At 43.4% G+C, this 19,820-nt stretch overlaps 2 long non-coding RNA genes and 1 pseudogene across 2 annotated transcripts; 2 read left to right on the top strand and 1 right to left on the bottom strand.

Annotated features, from left to right (window-relative positions):
- The first annotated feature begins 472 nt into the window (after positions 1–472).
- Positions 473–11,027, top strand: LOC121982550 (annotated as a pseudogene).
- Positions 11,028–12,537: 1,510 nt separating this feature from the next.
- Positions 12,538–13,904, bottom strand: LOC121982548. Its single transcript, XR_006112126.1, has 2 exons — positions 13,766–13,904; positions 12,538–13,119 (listed from the first exon to the last, which is right to left on the bottom strand). It is a non-coding gene; the product is annotated as an uncharacterized LOC121982548 (long non-coding RNA).
- LOC121982549 lies at positions 12,994–14,310 on the top strand. Its single transcript, XR_006112127.1, has 2 exons — positions 12,994–13,132; positions 13,850–14,310. It is a non-coding gene; the product is annotated as an uncharacterized LOC121982549 (long non-coding RNA).
- The last annotated feature ends 5,510 nt before the right edge of the window (positions 14,311–19,820 follow it).

The raw sequence follows: 19,820 nt of genomic DNA, 5'->3' as shown, positions 1-19,820 counted from the left end.
TTTAATTTATCATTCGCATCTCAAACTAATTTGCCAACACTGTATTAACAAATTATGCGATGATCTCGAGTGATCAAACAGATTTAAAAGAGAAACCAGAGAACTCTTGAAGAAGCTCATCCGAGTTCTAGAAGCGATAGATTTGGCCAGTCAAATACATTTAATTATTTACTAGTTTATTCCAGGACGCAACCATGACCGCGATAAATCTGGCCACTGGCCCACCGCTACTGCCTGAAACAACACGTCGTTTAAGCCGGCAGTCTTTCCCCCTTTCTAGAAACAACTGCCAACGAATTCAACCTATTGCTAATTAATTGTAAGATTTCTAACCTTTAAAGGACTTGAATGCAAAATAATATTTGAAAAAATTTCCGGAATCGCCAGCCAAGGTTGGGGAATTCCTGGTAAATATCGAACTGAGGAGGACTGATTTGTATATATTTAATGTCAATGCATAGGGAAGAGGGACCTTTTTAACTTTCCCTCTGATTGTTCGCCGAGATCCCTGCGCCGGGCTCGATTCCTTTGGCTTGGGTCTTCTGGAGGACAGGAAGATCGGAGATGGGGCAGCAGTCGTTGATCTACAGCTTCGTGGCGCGGGGCACGCTGATTTTGGCAGAGTACACGGAGTTCCAGGGCAACTTCAGCACCATTGCCGCACAGTGCCTCCAGAAGCTCCCCGCCAGTAATAATCGTTTCACCTACAACTGTGACGGCCACACCTTCAATTACCTCGTTGAGGATGGATATAGTGAGTCTCTCTCCATATTGAAATTGCTTCCCTGTTTCTTTGATCCATCTGATCTGGTTTCTCGTGGTGGTCAGTCAAAGCGAAAGTGGCTATTTTTATTCGATTTAGTATTGAGTATTTTCCGGATTATTTTTCTGGATGTGTATGTTTCTCGGCTTTATTTTTCCTGATTCTTGGGTCTTTCTTGCACAATTCAGGATGATCTGTCGCTAGTTTTGGTTTGTCAATCGAGTCATGCAATTGCGTGGGCCGTGATGGATATTGTTGGATATCTCTTACAAGCAAGATTGCATAGAATTTTTCATAGTTAATCTGTCCTATTGGAACATTTATTTGATTGAAAAACGAATCAAAGGCACAGCTGCATACTATTCGTTGTTTTCTGCTTTCTCATAGGCTTCTCTAGGATAGAGACGAAGAGCAACGGATATTTGACGGATTTGGTAATTCCCCAAATTGGAAAAAAAAAAGTGTAAACAAGTGATAGAAATTCATTTTAGAAAGTGTATTTTCTTACAATGCAATCACAACCTCGAAAGACTTATCAACTCGCAGAGTATAATCCATGTTCCTCTTTACAAATTCTTCTACTTTCCAGGTTTTCAAAATGCATGTCCGTAATGACCTTGTATTTCTTGGATTCTAGCTTGTAATTCTCTATCAAAAAAGTGATATTTATCAGGTAGAATAAAGGAATCAGTTTTTTTTTTTTCTTTCAAGTTTACAGTTTGTAATATGGATACTTGTTTTTATGTGAAATTCAATACTACATCACCAAATAACATGTTATGTATGCTTATTTCTGATTGAGAATGACCAACTTTGGTATCCGAGGTGATGCCTTTGTATTGGATAATGGCTCCTTTTACATTAATTCAGATGTCCTAGTTTGCATAGATTGATCTGCTTCTAACCTAGGAAAGAGGAAATAGCTGTCAATGCACAGGGATGAATAGTTTGTCTAACTTAAAGCATCTTCCATTTAAAATAATGATTACAGATGTTCAATTGCTTCAAGCTGGAGCTAGAAATGGATTGGATTAGTATCTTCTCATGTTAACTTTTGTTGGATCCATCTCCCAAGAACCTCAAACCTACCTATTGTGATTGATACCAATCTACACCTGTTTTATATCCCTCAGTGTAATTATTTATTCTGGTGTCTACAGAATTAACCAGTGGAAGATAGTAAGCCAAGAACATTTATGAAAGATAATCAGCACTGGGCGAAAGGACAATAGGATAATTATTGCATTTTTTTATCTTTTTGTGCATCAACTACTTTTCCTATCAGGAAGTGTCGCCTGATATATAATTATCCTCATTGCAATACATTCCTGGTTCACTGTTGAACTTAGAAAAATAGTTTGTCTTCGTGATAAGGTAAAATATGGTATGGTGTTTCTATAACAGGGTTTCCACTTCCAGATTCAGTCTTGAACTTAGAAAAATAGATTCATGTTAGAGTTCTAAAAGATCATGTAAGGACCATCAAGTAAGATTCCTGGATGATATTTGATCCTGTCTGGAAGCTGAGAAAACGAACCTGCCGGTGTGACGTGTCTGGAAGGTTGACCGCATCCTCATGACCCGGGGGTGAGCTGTCCGCTGCGTTGACCAGATCGTCAGAAGTCCTCCTCCGGTCAACTGTACCTGTATCCAGCGACCGGGTTCCCCCGGTCTCTGGTACCTCGGTGCTCGAGGCGAATCCCACAGATGCATAAATATCCGGATAATAATAGAATATTGACTGAATGCAGAAAAGGTACGAGAACGTACCCTGGCCCAGGGGGGCGCCCTCGGATGGAGCAGTGAGCTGGTTCCGGTGAGGTGGATGAATGCAAGTCGGTCGGGCAGCCGAATCCGCGGGCGATAACTCGGAATCCAGTGCGGCATGGATCCAAAAGATGGCACGTAGGCCGGGATACCACAACGGCTCGCAGGCCGGAACTCGGCACGCAGGCCGGATAAGCCCAATAACCCACAATGATAATAATGATGCAAAAAGTAAAATACCTCGGCGCGATGGCCGGAATGACCCAACTAGTACCAAGCTGTGGCTACCTGGAAGGTGACGATATCTACTAAAGACGGCGGCTGAGGCCGCGGTAGAGGGCAGCGGTGGCTGCCGGCGGCGACTGTGGCCGCAGGAGAGGGCAGCGGTGGCTGCCGGCGGCGGCTGTGGCCGCGGGAGAGGGCAGCGGTGGCTGCCGGCGGCGGCTGTGGCCGCGGTAGAGGGCAGCGGTGGCTGCCGGCGGCGGCTGTGGCCGCGGCGAGAGGAGGAGAAGGAGAGGCGGAAGTCCGGTCCTTTGGCAGCGTCAGCCGGCGAGGAGGCCGGAGGCAGTGCTGACTGCGGGTGGCGGTGATAGAGGAACGCTCCTCCTCTTTCTCTCTCTCTCTCTCTCTCTGGCGGCGGAAACCCCCTTTCCTCTTCGAACCCGAGCCGCCGCCGCCTCCTCCTCTTTCTCTCGTGTCCTTCCCTTAATCCCCAAACAAAAAACCTAAAAAACCCCTTTTTACAAAAAAGCCCTCCCCCTTATATCTCTTTACCGGATCACAAGCCTCCCCTTCGAGTCTAGTCGAAGGAGGCGTGAGTCCGACTGACTGGACAGTCAATCGCAAAGAGCTGAACCGCTCTCGATGTCAAAGCCAAATCGCTGAATATAATATCCCTTGAGCAATCGCTATAATAATGGTGTCATAGGAGATGGTAACGATACAGAGCGGACCAAGTCTGTAATCGCACTGATGTTGAGTGTGCAGCCGCGAAGATACTGACCGGACGATCGAAGTGATGACGATCGGGTGGATAGACGATCAAGCGTGTGGCCGAACGGACGATCGGAAAGATGTCGATCGAGTGAGTAGATGGCGAGCGGACAATACCGAACGAGCGACAAAGAAAATGACGATCAGTCGCTCATGAAATGCTGGCCTGACATGCTGAATGAGCAGCATCGAGAATGGTCAACGAGCGAACATAAAATGCTGGACCGGCAGTCGAGTAGCGAGGAGTTGGCCATGCTGAACGAGCGGTTGGAATGATGCTGAACGAGCGATCGGAATGATGCCAATCGGATGGATAGATGTCGGACGGACGATGCCGCGCGTGCGACGGTGGTGACGTCGATCGGTCAGATAGATGCCGGGCGGACGATGCCGCGCGTGCGACCGTGGTGACGTCGATCGGTCAGATAGATGCTGGGCGGACGATGCCGCGCGTGCGACCGTGGTGACGTCGATCGGTCAGATAGATGCCGGGCCGCGGGGACTGCTCGACCCCGAACGGGGGAGATAGATGCTCGCGACGGCTACTCGACCCAAACGGGGGAGATAGGTGTATGATATACTGGTCCGATACACTGGTCCTCCCGGCCGAACGGCACGGGGGCCTTCGTCTTCGAGCTTGTGGCTCGGATATAAACCTCCCGGCCGAACGGCTCGGGGGCCTTCGTCTTCGAGCCCGTGGCTCGGATATAAACCTCCCGGCCGAACGGCTCGGGGGCCTTCGTCTTCGAGCCTGTGGCTCGGATATAAACCTCCCGGCCGAACGGCTCGGGGCCGCCGTCTTCGAGCCGTGGCTCGTATAAACCTCCCGGCGAGCGGCTCGGGGCGCCGTCTTGAGCACGTGGCTCGGATATAAACCTCCGGCCGCTCGGCTCGGGGTCTTCGCCGAGCCTGTGGCTCGGATATAAACCTCCGGCCGAGCGGCTCGGGGGCCTTGGCTCGAGCGTGGCTCGGATATAAACCTCCGGCCGATCGGCACGGGGCCCTTCGAGCCTGTGGCTCGGATATAAACCTCCGGCGAGCGGCTCGGGGCGCCGTCTTCGAGCACGTGGCTCGATATAAACCTCCCGATCGGCTCGGGGCCTTGATGATAACTCGACCCGAGCAGGAGAGAATATATGATATCTGGTCCGTGCGAGGTCTTGACCGGGAGGTTTATAGTCGCCGGCCCGACTCGCGACTCTTGGTCGATCGCCGGGAGGTTTATAGTCGCCGGTCCGACTTTCGATTTTTAACGACGGTGCTCGTCGGCGCGGATATTTATAGCCGGTCGGCGCGGCTCTCGATTTTTAACGGCGATGCTCGTCGGCGCGGATATTATAGCCGGTCGGCGCGGCTCTCGATTTTAACGGCGGTGCTCGTCGGTGGCGGATATTATAGCCGGTCGGTAGCGGCTCTCGATTTTAACGCGGTGCTCGTCGGTCTTGAGTGAGACTATATACGGCGAGCGGCTCGGGCCTTCACATCGGCCCGGCTCGAATACCATATACCCGGCGAGCGGCTCGGGTCTTCACATCGGCCGGGCTCGAATACCATACTCTGGCGAGCAGGCTCGGGTCTTCACATCGGCCGGCTCGAATACCGTAGCAGCTCGGGTCTTCACATCGGCTGGCTCGAATACCATCTCTGGCGAGCAGCTCGGGCTTTCACATCGGCAGGCTCGGATACCATCTCTGAGCAGCTCGGGCCTTCACATCGGCCGGGCTCGGATACCATACTCTGACAGCTCGGGCCTTCACATCAAGGCTCGGATACCATCTCTGGCCGAGCAGCTCGGGTCTTCACATCGGCCGGGCTCGAATACCATCTCTCCGAACGGCTCGGGCCTTCACATCGGCCCGGGCTCGGATACCATATCTCCGAGCAGCTCGGGCCTTCACATCGGCCCAGGGCTCGGATACCATATACAACGGCTCGGGCCTTCACATCGAGCGCTTGGCTCGCATATAATCCTCCCCGAGGTAGTCTCGGCTATAATGTACCTGGCCGAGCGGCTCAGGCATTCGCTCCTAGGCAATAACCTCCCTCTATCATCCTGAACAGCGCAGGGTTTTGGTTTCCCATCCTGCCATAATAGTATGCAGCCCGGCCGAACGGCTCGGGGTCTTCGTGTTTGAGCCTGTGGCTCGGATATAAACCTCCCGGCCGAACGGCTCGGGGGCCTTCGGCTTCGAGCCCGTGGCTCGGATATAAACCTCCCGGCCGATCGGCACGGGGGCCTTCGTCTTCGAGCCTGTGGCTCGGATATAAACCTCCCGGCCGCTCGGCTCGGGGGTCTTCGCCTTCGAGCCTGTGGCTCGGATATAAACCTCCCGGCCGCTCGGCTCGGGGGTCTTCGCCTTCGAGCCTGTGGCTCGGATATAAACCTCCCGGCCGCTCGGCTCGGGGGTCTTCGCCTTCGAGCCTGTGGCTCGGATATAAACCTCCCGGCCGAGCGGCTCGGGGCCTTCGGCGGGCGATGCCTCGTTTGATCCTCGGCATCGAGCGCGTGGCTCGGATATAAACCTCCGGCCGGCGGCTCGGGGCCTTCGACCGAGCACGTGGCTCGGATATAAACCTCCGGCCGAGCGGCTCGGGGCCTTCGCCGAGCGTGGCTCGGATACACCTCGGCCGATCGGCTCGGGGCCTTGACCGAGCCCGTGGCTCGATATAAACCTCGGCCCGATCGGCGCGGGGCCCGGCCGAGCCCGTGGCTGGATATAAACTCCCCGACCGATCGGCGGGGCTTCGTCCGAGCCCGTGGCTCGGATATAAACCCCCGGCCGATCGGCACGGGGCTTCGCCCGAGCCCGTGGCTCGGATATAAACCTCCGGCCGATCGGCGCGGGGCCTCGTCCTCGAGCTCGTGGCTCGGATATAAACCTGGCCGAGCGGCACGGGGGCCTTGATCAGGTCTAGTGCAGATCATATAACCGAGAGGAAAAATAACGAAAAACCGACCGTGATCACGAGGATGGCGGAACTATCCGGCGTCGTTCATCTTCACGTTCCGGATCAGCGCGTTCCCACAGACGGCGCCAATTTGATCCTGTCTGAAGGCGAGAAGACGAACATGCCGGTGTGGCGTGTCTGGAAGGTTGACCGCGCCTCCATGACCCGGATGGTGAGCTGTATGCTGCGTTGACCGAGTCGTCAGAAGTCCTCCTCTGGTCAACCGTACTTGTATCTAGCGACCGGGTTACCCCGGTCTCTGGTACCTCGGTGCTCGAGGCGAATCCCACGATATGTAAATATCCGGATAATAATAGAATATTGACTGAATGCAGAAAAGGTACGAGAACGTACCCTGGCCCAGGGGGGCGCCCTCGGATGGAGCAGTGAGCTGGTTCCGGTGAGGTGGATGAATGCAAGTCGGTCGGGCAGCCGAATCCGCGGGCGATAACTCGGAATCCAGTGCGGCATGGATCCAAAAGATGGCACGTAGGCCGGGATACCACAACGGCTCGCAGGCCGGAACTCGGCACGCAGGCCGGATAAGCCCAATAACCCACAATGATAATAATGATGCAAAAAGTAAAATACCTCGGCGCGATGGCCGGAATGACCCAACTAGTACCAAGCTGTGGCTACCTGGAAGGTGACGATATCTACTAAAGACGGCGGCTGAGGCCGCGGTAGAGGGCAGCGGTGGCTGCCGGCGGCGACTGTGGCCGCGGGAGAGGGCAGCGGTGGCTGCCGGCGGCGACTGTGGCCGCGGGAGAGGGCAGCGGTGGCTGCCGGCGGCGGCTGTGGCCGCGGTAGAGGGCAGCGGTGGCTGCCGGCGGCGACTATGGCGAGAGGAGGAGAAGGAGAGGCGGAAGTCCGGTCCTTTGGCAGCGTCAGCCGGCGAGGGGGCCGGAGGCCGTGCTGACTGCGGGTGGCGGTGATAGAGGAACGCTCCTCCTCTTTCTCTCTCTCTCTCTCTCTCTGGCGGCGGAAACCCCCTTTCCTCTTCGAACCCGAGCCGCCGCCGCCTCCTCCTCTTTCTCTCGTGTCCTTCCCTTAATCCCCAAACAAAAAACCTAAAAAACCCCTTTTTACAAAAAAGCCCTCCCCCTTATATCTCTTTACCGGATCAATATTCATTAATGCAATTCTGAACTCTACACATATTGAACAGATTATTATTCTTCATCTCCTCCATGATTGGAAAAGGGGTGTTGTCTTTTTCCACCTTTCAGGTTTTTAAAACTCTACATGTAAATATAGGTTTCTTTACTGGATTATTTTATTCAAGGAATGTTCAATAATGCAATTTTTCCTACATAACTAGATCTTGGATATTCATTATAGAGTGGAATTCAACTAAGAAGTGAATGCCCATTCTTTCTTATAAGTGTTTGTTACTTTATAGTAGTTAATTCCCCCTGTATTTGTCTATGTCCTCAGTGTAATGCTGTGTAAGTGTATGTGTAATCTACACAATTTTTCTGTCAGAAATTTCATACATTACACTGTAAAAATAGAAAACAAAGTGGTTTCAAAAGTGCCATCAATTCAATGTTGTTCTTGCTTTCATGACAAGTTGTATTTTAAACAGCCTCCATCCTGGAAGGAAAGAAATTTGTTCAACTTTTGGAATGTGAAATTGAACAGAATAGACTGGAGTGGAAATATTCCCTGTATGCTCCTCTCTCCTCTAAATAAACTTTCCAAACAAAAAATGGAATCTCCTTCCTACCTCCACCTTGAAATCCCTCAACACAGATAAAGGTGTTGCTCTCCCACTGCCAACTGCCAAGTTTGTTTAAACTTTGTCCAGTTTTTGTTCTTTTTCCTTCCTTCCTTCTAGCCTAATTCTTGTTCATACACCCTACACAAGAATTAACTGAAAATTAAATTTAGCATCAACTGATAAGTTAGAATCCATTCATTGAAAATTTGCCATAGTTTTGACACTGGCTGGCAACCTAATGCAACCCTACTCTAGTTCCCTTATATAAGAACAAGGGAGATGTACAAAATTGTGCAAACTATAGGGGTATTAAACTAATAAGCCATACTATGAAACTTTGGGAAAAAATAATAGAAAAAAGATTAAGGAAGGAGACCACAGTGACAGAAAATCAATTTGGGTTCATGCTTGGAAGGTCGACAATAGAAATTATACATCTTCACAATTAATTGAAAAATATAAGCAGCAAAAACAAGATCTACACATGGTATTCATTGACCTAGAAAAAGCTTATGATAGAGTCCCAAGAGAAATTATATGGAGAATTTTAGAAAAGAGAGGTGTTAGCGTAACATATATTGAACTAATTAAGGATATGTATGAGGATGTAACGACTTCTGGCGGAGTAACTGTAGCATTTCCAATAAAGATAGGGTTACATCAAAGATCAACTCTAAGTCCCTATCTTTTTACACTAATTATAGATGAACTCACTGCGCACATTCACGACAGTACCGTGGTGCATGTTGTTTGCAGATAATATTATTTTGGTAGATGAAACACGTGAAGAAGTAAATGCTAAACTAGAATCTTAGAGGGAAACACTAGAAGGGAAAGATTTAAGTTTAGTAGATTAAAGGCAGAATATATAGAATTTAAGTTTAGCAATATTAGAAGTAATGAAATAATTGTTAAGATAGGAGAGGATGAGTTGCCCGGAACCGAGAGATTTAAATATTTAGGATCATTTTTGCAAAACGATAGAGGGATTGAGAGAGATGTCTTACATAGAATACAAGCAGGATGGGTGAAATGGAGGGGAGCGTCGAGTGTTTTATGTGACCGTAACGCACCTCTTAAGCTTAAAGGTAAGTTCTATAAAACCGCAGTTAGACCTGCTATGTTATATGGAGCTGAATGTTGGGCTATGACTCGAGCACATGAGCAGAAGATCAGAGTTGCAGAGATAAAGATGTTAAGGTGGCTGTGTGGACATACGAGAATGGACAAAATAAGTAATGAAAGCATTAGAGAGAAAGTCGGTATTGAGGAAAAACTCTGAGAGACACGTTTAAGATGGTACGGACATGAGACGACCAATAAATGCTCTAGTTAGGCGATGTGAAACTATGATAAACATGCATATCAAACGAGGAAGAGGAAGACCAAAAAAGACTTGATTAGCAACAATAAAACAAGATAAAATTTATTTAAATATAGATGATGATATAATAGGAGATAGAGCTCAATGGCGTAAAAGGATTCATACAGCCGACCTCACCTAGTGGGAAAAGGCTTGGTTATTATTGTTGTTGATAAGTTAGAATGCCTTCATGGAGACCATTATGTACCCACATACAATGCCTACCTATTTTCTTCCATGCAAAATAATAGTTATACAGTGAATTTATATCTTTTTATTTAGTTGAATGGCCTGTCATTTCTGTTGTATTTCTTGCCAGTCTTTATCTTCTTCTGCATTTCTTGAGTTTTTCATACATTTAATCTGCTTTGATCCTTGAAGTTCCTCCCTTTTCTGTGTTCCTGCTTTTGTTATATTGAATATCATGAGATCTTACTCAAACGTGCTGAAGAAAAAAACTTGAATATTGCAGCATATTGTGTTGTTGCTGTTGAGGCAGTTGGCAGGCAAGTTCCCATAGCATTCCTTGACAGGATCAAGGAAGATTTTAACAAAAGATATGGAGGTGGTAAAGCGGCAACAGCATTGGCCAACAGCCTCAACCGAGAATTTGGGTATTGTTTTAACAGTTTAAACTGGGTTTTTGGTTTTTGATGTGAGATAACTGATTATAATGAAAATTTTACATATCAACATTGAAGGTCTAAGCTTAAAGAGCACATGCAGTATTGTACAGACCATCCTGAGGAGATAAGCAAGTTGGCCAAGGTGAAAGCTCAAGTTTCAGAAGTCAAAGGAGTTATGATGGAAAACATTGAGAAGGTTATTTAATTTGATTATACAAATATTTCCTTTTTCCATGATGCATCCCTTTTTCCTGTACATTTGAGATTAGCAATTGTTGTTGTTTAGGTACTTGATCGTGGGGAGAAAATTGAGCTTCTCGTTGACAAAACGGAGACCCTTCGGTCTCAGGTTCCTAAACTTGCCTTTGATGTTGTCATTATTATGCTTGTGAATAATTTCAATATCATTATATAGCATCTGACAGGATCTTGAGCTGCAAGTATATTTATTTTTTTTCCGGTTGCAGGCACAAGATTTCAGGCAGCAAGGAACAAGTATGAGGAGGAAGATGTGGATACAGAATATGAAGATAAAGCTGATTGTCTTGGGCATAATCATTGCACTTATCCTCATCATTATCTTGTCAGTTTGCCATGGCTTCAAATGCTAGTACGATGTACACAGACGAATGCCGCCCAATTAGTTTACACAGAATTGGTGCTTTTGGATGTAGAGATCATTTTTCTTGTTATATAAACAGTTTACTTGTGGGTTTGTGCTTCCATATATTTTAGGTTACAGTGTTGTCTTTTGTCTGTCTGTCAAATGAACAATAATTTTGTGCTCGATGAAATGTATGTACAGTATTAACATTCTTAATATACAAATTGTTCTTATTTTTCTATCTTATCTTTATTCATCAGTTCTGTGAATGAACGAAAAAGATATCACTGAGCATGAACGTAAATCCCTTAATTATTATAGGTTATACTGTGATGCCTATTGTCCGTGGTTGAGCAGATTCACTTTGCAGTCGATGAATGCGAGTGTGAACATTCTCGATATACAAATTGTTGTTTATTTTTCTTCTATTGTATCGTAATTTATGAGTTGCTTTCGTAAATGTGACTGGAAATTATTGCTGATCATACGTTGAACAGTCAGGGATTTCATTACCATGTATGATCATCAGATTTATAAATTAATGTAACAGCTCTTGTCACTTTTAATCACGCAGATCAACACTCTTGGAATCTCCAACTTGATATTTGATATGCTTCTGCATCTTATTTCGGTTATTTCGGGACAACCATCTGAAACAAGAATAAGAGAGTTTGTTTGCTTGCAGATGTGAACTTAGTTGGCCCCTCTACTATCTTCTTTTTCTCAACCACTGCCTATCACCTAGACTCATTGGCCTTTGCACTTATTTTTGTGATTGCAACTAGAGATTATATACATTCAAGTTGTGAAGCATTAAGCTTTTACAGTTACCACACTTCTGATTTCAATAGGGTGATAAGGATCTTACATGGCCTTTGGTAGTGATAAAGGATGATCAAGTTTGAACAGGAACCCTTTCAGCTCGCCAACTTGATGGATATATTTGAGTTTTGTTAATATCAGAAGCAGCTTTGAGGCGAACAATGTTTCAAATCGATGCACCCGAGAAATAGAAGCGACGTACTGTGGCCAGATCTGGTATATTACTTTCTCTTTTGTAGGTTACCTGCCACATTTTATTCAGTCCTTTTCCAAGAAATGCTGTTGGGATCCAGACAGCATGTGTTGTGTTGTAACTTGATAGATCATCCATAATAATTCAGCTGTGTTAGGTCACTTCTCTCTGCAACTTCACCAAGGACATCTTGGATTTTTGTCATCTGATTGGCTACCCTAACTACTTGTCTCTTTGTTGGACCAGTTCTATCTGCAGGGTACACAGGAATGGCAAGATCCAAAGTTGTTTCTGCAATATGTCCTGTCAGAAACAGGAACAGAAGGACTGACTCCAATCCATCTCAGCTCCCTCCTCTATCTGACATCAACATTTCTTCACATGGCAGTGTTTCTGTAAGTCGAGCATTGTTAAACTCCTCTTTGAATAAAAAAGAAATCAAGCTAAAAATGTTCATAATTTTTTTAAGCTTTGATTTGTGAACTTCATTCTTTTTGACAATCTTTGAATTTGAATAGGATGAGCATACACCATGATCATACATTGCAAGGTAATATGGCATCATAATTACCTTAAGTTTTTATATGCTTTTCAAAGACTGACTAACCTTCTGAGTCATTCTTACAATGTATTTGATTACACAGTAAAAGCAATCACAGAAAGACACGTAAATTTTGATGAATAGTTGCCTTGCAGAAAACTAGATAAGGGTTTGCGCAAGCAACACAACTGAATTTCTGAAACACTACCATATTAATCTCACTCGATCTGATTTGATTTTCTTAAAACAGCGTCCAAAGAAGGAATGGGTGGGCCCGGTTGGTCCCAAAGCAAGGGAGCTCCAAATGAACACTTCACGTTCGGTACCTGCTTGCTTTTGTTGTCTCCTCTACGCAGTCCCACAAAAAGCACTACAGAAGCACTTCCAAACTCCACAGATAAAAGAAAAAGACACCAAAGCAAAATTAAAGGAGACTTAAAATTTCCCCCAGTATAAGAATTTGCACAAACGAATTAGCCATCCATTGCCTTGTTCCTCTCTTCCACTCAGGATTTGGCCTCTTGGTAACTGTAGAGGTTTTGACAGTAAGAGTTTGTAGCAGAGATGAGAAGAGACCGTAGTAGTAACTTGACATTCTTGTTATTCACTTCTCTCCTGGTGTCCATGGCAACAACACGTTGTGCAGGGGCAAGATCTGTACCACCTGTGGCTGCTCTTGCTGTGCCTTCGTCAACAGCTAGGTCCGTAGTAACAGGTCACAAGAACTCGGATCCTTTCAACAGTAGCAAGAGAAGAGTGCCTAATGGCCCTGATCCTATTCACAACAGGTACTTTGTTTATATCACATAATCAATCAAAATTTTAAGTATTTCTATGTTTCATAATTAATTCCAGTTGCTTTTGTTCAAGTCGTCATTTCAGTTTAAAGTAAACTCTTTCTTCTTGAAAAATAGCAGAAACGTTGAATATGTAACACCTTAGTTTAATCATGTACCCTGAAACATTATATTTTCTTCTTCTACCCTGTAATTTGCAACTTTTGATCTGAGGTGAAAATAATGCAAGTTACTTCTGAAAAACGAAATGCTGTTTGCATAATTTCAAGGTGTGTACTACGAAACTAAATAAATGACACGACACATGAGGAAGAGCAAGTCTGTTTGAAGGCTTGAGTCAAGCTCCTTTCATGCATTTGTTTCTCTATGATGAAGAGGCCACAAGTTTTGATTGCACAGTACGTAGCTTGTGTCACTTCTACATCATCATCATAAAGCATAATTAAATAGGCAAGTTGAAAATGATTAGCCCTGCATGCAATGATGCAAATGCCCATCATGCAGCATGAATTCCATAGGGATCCTATAGGGCCGGGGTAAAGAGGTGCTCAGTGATCCAATCCCAGAACTAATTAACTAGTAAAACAAAATCAAATAGTCATGTGTAGTGTTCAACGGTGTCACCTGAGATAAGGAATGCCTAGCTTGTCAAGTACTTCCATGTGCCTAACCACCGTTCTTTTCCCGTTTTGTATTTTTTGTTCTCAGAAGAGCTGGGAAGTCGGGAAGACCTCCAAGTAGAGCATGATGACGACCAGAGGACGAGGCATGTAAACTTCCTCTGCTTGGAAGATGGATTAGAGAATATATACACAATCATGTAGCCAATATGCCATCTCTTGACACTCTGCAGCATTGACCATAAAACACTTGCTTTGCCAAAGTAATTTTCTTTATCGAGCGTATTAAAGGTGATGAAGCTTCCCTCACCAAAAAGGAAAAAAAAACCTCTCGAGATTCTTGAAGAGGAAAACAAGAGATTTTGCAGTTGCATTGATGACTGAGAAAGATTAGATTGATTTGCCAAAGAAGGAATTATCAACTGAACAAGGACAAGCAATTGATTCAAGCACCAAACTTGTAACAAGATATGTATTCAATTGAGCTGACAGTCTGGTTTCTTGTTCCTTGGACTTTATTAGTGGATGGCAACTTTTGCTTTCGTTTCACATCTTTCTATCACTCACAATTCTTAGTATAAGACTGCATGCCGACCAGTCAAAGTTACAGCTTTAAAGCTACTTGGGACAAGCAGAGGGAACAAAAGATTCTAATTTTTCCTTTTTTTTTTTTCTTTTTTCTTTTTCTTTTTTCCTTTTTTCCTTTTCCTTTTTCTTGTTTTTTTTCGTTTTTTCTTTTTCTCTTTTGTATTGCTTCTTTTTACGTAGTATTTTGAGCTCACCGAGGAGGTCAAATAAGAGCGGTGTCATGGACTCAAACGTTAAAGAGAGGTTTCATCTTGTCATTAGATGTGATAAGGAGTTAAGCGGGGGTTGTGGTTTAGAAAAAGTCAATGATCCGGTTACGATAGAAGTCAAACTCAACTGAAATCCGGTCCTGACTCTAGATTGTCCGACTTCATGTAGTCCCATACTATGCGTTCTCCAACTCTAAATTGCTCCCAATTCTTCATTTTTCAGATCTAGATAAGTATATCCAAGACGTTGAACCGTTGTCCATTGAATTACGGACAACGTGACCATTTCTCCTCAAAGAATATGGAAAACGCAGCCATTTAGCCCAAAAGAAGAGAGCAATATAATCATTTATTTTAGAGAATGTGGGCAACTCTGAACCCTAAACATAAGCATAGATCTTGGAACACGTGGAAAAAGTGGAAGCACAACCACCACCCTATAAAAAGTTGTATGCCCTTGCAAGCGCAAGGGTAATTTTTCGAAACTTAGGCAACATCTATTCTTCTTCTTCTTCATTCTCCTCCATTGTAGACTACCCAATGGGTACATCCTCCGATCGTCATTCTACCCTCTCCTTCCTTGCTTCTTTTTTTTAGACTATGGTGGATCACTCCATAACTCTTGTTGCTCTGGGGTGATTGACGACGTGGTCAACATCAATGCTAACTCACTGATGGTTCGTTCATCAACAATCTCAAGGAAGATCAAAAATCGAATTGGGACACCCCCGGGCGTCATTCTTGTTGGTGCGGTGAAAGTCGTTCGAATCACTAGAGGGGAGGGATGAATAACGACCTGCAAAATAAATTCAATCTATTTTTCTTACTAACGATTTAACAAGGACACACATACTAATAATAAATAGAGCACATAAAGGAAAGAGGACATAAGCGATTATTTGGTTACAACTCTTGAATTGTTAGTCCAAGAACGATTAAAGCTCTACTATCTTCTCCTTTTTCGGAAATGACTCAAAGACAGAAAAGTCTTACAACTGTTAAGCACAGAAGCAATAAATAAAACTGAATGAAAATGAATACGAGTGCATTGTATTTTTGTTCTTTGAGCTTCAGTCCCATTTATAACTTTTATCTCAATTTGACCGTTGTGCTGATGTGGCACCTCCGATCGATCGCACACTCTCCGATCACTTGGATGCTTATTGATGTTGCGAGATAATCCAAACGTCTGGACTCTTGATGCCTAGAATGGTCAACATGTGGAATTGAGCTCACCCCAACTCAATTCCGTGAATCTCATCGAGTAGTCTTCCTCCCGGCTTCTCGTCCCTTGGATGCATCTTGTACGTCATTCATGCTCCACCGGAGTGTAGAAATTGAGAGAAGGAAAAACTAACCATATTATTGAATCCAAAATTCATTAAGAAATAAAGAGTACAAGACCTTTATATAGTTAATTATAAGAAAAATCTAAAACCTAAACTGAAAAGGTAAAAGACAAAATCTAAACCCTAAACTGAAAAGGTAAAAGATTAAATTGCCCTCAAGGCTATAAACAAATAATTCTAATAGATTATATAATATAAATTATATAATCTAACATCCCCCCCTTAAACTCACGATGCTACAACCAGAAGCATTGAGAGTTTGTCAGATAAAAATTGGAAGCGCAAAACGGAATGAGCCTTGGTAAACATATCAGCAATCTGTAGTTTTGAAGGAACAAAAGGTAATTTGATGGTGTCAATCTGAAGATGGTGACGAGTAATGTGACAATCAATTTCAATATGCTTCGTCTGCTCATGAAAAACTGAATTGCGCGTAATTTGAATAGCACTCTGATTATCACAATATAACGGAGTAGGTTGATGAAGAGAGACACCCATATCCGCAAGCAACCAATGCAACCAAACTATCTCACAAGTAGTTGAGGTCATGACACGATACTCAGTTTCTGTGGAAGATCTAGAAATAACATCTTGCTTTTTACTCTTCCAAGAAATGAGGGAATCACCAAGAAAAATGTAGAAGCCAGTGGTAGATTTGCGATCCATTGGATCACCAGCCCAATCTGCTTCAGAGTATGCATGCAACTCAAGAGATGAAGTAGAAGGAAATAAAAGACTTTGAAATTGAGTGCCCCGAAGATACCTGAGAATACGAAGAATAGCAACCTAATGAATTGTAGTTGGTGCAGCGACAAATTGACTAACCACATGAACATCATACGCAATATCTGGACGAGTCATGGTGAGATAAACCAATCTTCCAACAATAGTTCTGTACAAACTAGGATCTGACAAAGGTGAGCCACCAGATGGAGAATATCGAGCATTAGTTTCAATAGAAGTATAAACAACTCTATTATCAGTAAGATGAGCACGCTCAAACATATTAGATATATACTTTGACTAAGATAAAAGATAACCTTTTGGGGAATAAAAAACCTCAATGCCCAGAAAGTAGAGTAGTATACCCAAGTCTTTCATAGCAAAATAATGAGCCAACTCAGATTTCAAGGAAACAATTCTATCAAAATCATCATTAGTAATAATCATGTCATCAACATATAATGATAAAAGAATACGACCTGCACTCGTATATCTGACAAATAATGTTGAATCATGATTACTAGGATGAAAACCAAATGAAGTAATCACTGTAGAGAACTTCTCAAACCAAGCACGAGGTGCTTGTTTGAGACCATAAAACGCTTTACGAAACCTGCAAACTTCACCGGGCTTGTGTGAAATACCAAGAGGAGGTGTCATATAAACTTCTTCATGAAAATCACCATTTAGAAATACATTCTTGACATCCATCTGAGATATTCTCCATCGACAAACAGAAGCAACATCAGAATACGAATAGATGTCATTTTTACAACAGGAGCAAATGTTTCTTCATAATTCATGTCATACTCCTGAGAATAACCTTTAGCAACAAGACGAGCTTTGTATCGTTTGATAAATCCATCAGATTTAGTTTTGATCTTATATACCCAACGAGAACCAATAGTATGTTTTCCTGGTGGCAATGGAACCAAATCTCATGTATGACTCTAATGCAAAGCAGTTAGTTCCTCAGCCATAGCACTCTACCAAAGTGGGTTACAAACAATCTCTATAGGATTCAGGCTAAGATAGACAATGAATAGATGCAACAAATGAAGCAAAAGAACGAAAATAACAAGAGTAAGCAAAATATGGTAGTTTATTAGACTTACGAACACAAGTGGATTGATGATGGTGGAGAGAAGGATCATCCGCAACTTTAGGAGATAATTGGGTAGTGGCAGAAGGAGGAACATGTGGAGCGGATATCTTGGGAACCAAAGTACCAGATTCAGTTGAACTACCAGTAGGATTTATAGGTGAATCTTCCTCAGTATCAGTATTGAAAGGATCAATGCAAAGTAGATCTGACTTTATCATATTATGCGAACTAGCCGGAATAGAAAAGAATGGAATATGCTCAAGAAACACAACATGACGAGAGACATATAATTTTTTACTAACAAGATCAAAGCAACGATATCCTTTTTTACTAACACCATAACCCAGAAAGATACAAAGATCAGACCGAGAAGCTAACTTATTACGCTCTGCATGTGGATAAAGGACAAAGCAAGTACAACTAAAAATGTGCAAAGAGGAATAGACAGGAGCATACCTATATAATTTTTCAAAAGGTGACAAACCTGAATTGTGTGAGGTTGGAATTCTATTAATGACATGAGCAACAGTAAGGATTGCTTCCCCCCAAAAGGCACTAGGAACACTGGCAGACAATAAAAATGAACGGGCAACCACGCCATTTTGTTCAGGAGTATCTGTACAAGAGGTTTGATGAATAGTACCATCAGAAGCAAGTAAATGTGAAAATTGATTCGAAATATATTCATCCCCCAAATCATAATAAAAATACTTTATGACACTAGAATACTGAGTTTTCACAAGAGCTTTAAAGTTATTGAAAATTATAAGATAATCAGACCTGTGTTTCATAAGATAGACCCAAGAGTAACGAGTGCAATCATCAATAAATGAAACATAATACCTTGACCCCCCCTTTTGTAGGAATAGGAGAAGGTCTCCACACATCAGAATGGATAAGATCAAATGGAGCAGAAGAAAAAGAAAGACTTTTAGAAAATGGTAAGGCAGAAAATTTGTCCAGTTTACAACCACTACAAATAGAAATATCAGAATTTTTTAAAGGTCCTAATGCTCTTGTAGAGGCTAAAAACTGCAAACGAGGCACTGAAACATGACCTAAGCGAGAGTGCCACAAATAAAAATCAAAAGATGAACGACTCAGATGAAAAGATGATAAATCCACACTCGAAGCTATAACTTCTGGTAATTTGAGTTGATCTAAAACATAGAGTCCTCCTTGCTTATGGCATGTCCCAATCAACTTCTGAGATTGCGAGTCCTGAGCATAATAATTGGATGAAGAAAAATAGATTAGGTATCTAGACTCACATAATTGACTAACATAAACAAGATTTAAAGTAAGAATCAGAATATAATAAACATTAGTAAGAGATAAAAAATATAACAATTGAACCAACACCTACTAATGACATAGGAGTACCATCAGCAGTCACAATAGATATAGATGAACTGGGAGAAAAAGAAATAAAAGAGGACAAATTGGATGACATATGATGGGAGACACCAGAGTCCAAAATCCATAAGGATGAAGATATACCTGAAATACCAAACGACGACAAACCTATATAAGAGGAAGCTGACATGGTAGAGAGTTGTGAACCAAGGAACTGTTGAAACTGCTCAAACATATATGAATCAGATTTCCATGAAGCATCTGCACGACCAGACATGATGATAAAATGAATAATTCTCAAAATAACCAAAGTATAAGGATACATATTTGTATAATCTATAAAAATTGATATCAGGATGACCTGTGATCACACAAAGAATCTGAGGCAGAAAAGGATGTCAAATGTAGAAATCAGTAGCACAGAGCGTCGGCGCCAAAATTGATAGTACAGGACGTTGGTACCAAAATCGATAGAAAATAGTGTCGGCGTCGAAATCGATAGAAAATAATGTCGGCGTCGAAATAGGTAGGGCAGGACGTCGGCACCGAAATCAACAGAAAATAGATGTCGGTGCCGAAATCAATAGCAACAGGATAGAAAATAGATGTCAGCGCCGAAATCAATAACAGTAATAGGAGATGGCAGTGACAACAGGAAGCAATAACAAGAGGCGGTAGAAAAAATTAGGTCAGAGAAGAAGAACCTTGCTCTGATACTGATCCTGTCCG

This window comes from Zingiber officinale, chromosome 5A, assembly GCF_018446385.1.
Source record: "Zingiber officinale cultivar Zhangliang chromosome 5A, Zo_v1.1, whole genome shotgun sequence".
Lineage (NCBI taxonomy): Eukaryota > Viridiplantae > Streptophyta > Magnoliopsida > Zingiberales > Zingiberaceae > Zingiber > Zingiber officinale.
This window is presented reverse-complemented; position numbering and strand designations above follow the sequence as displayed.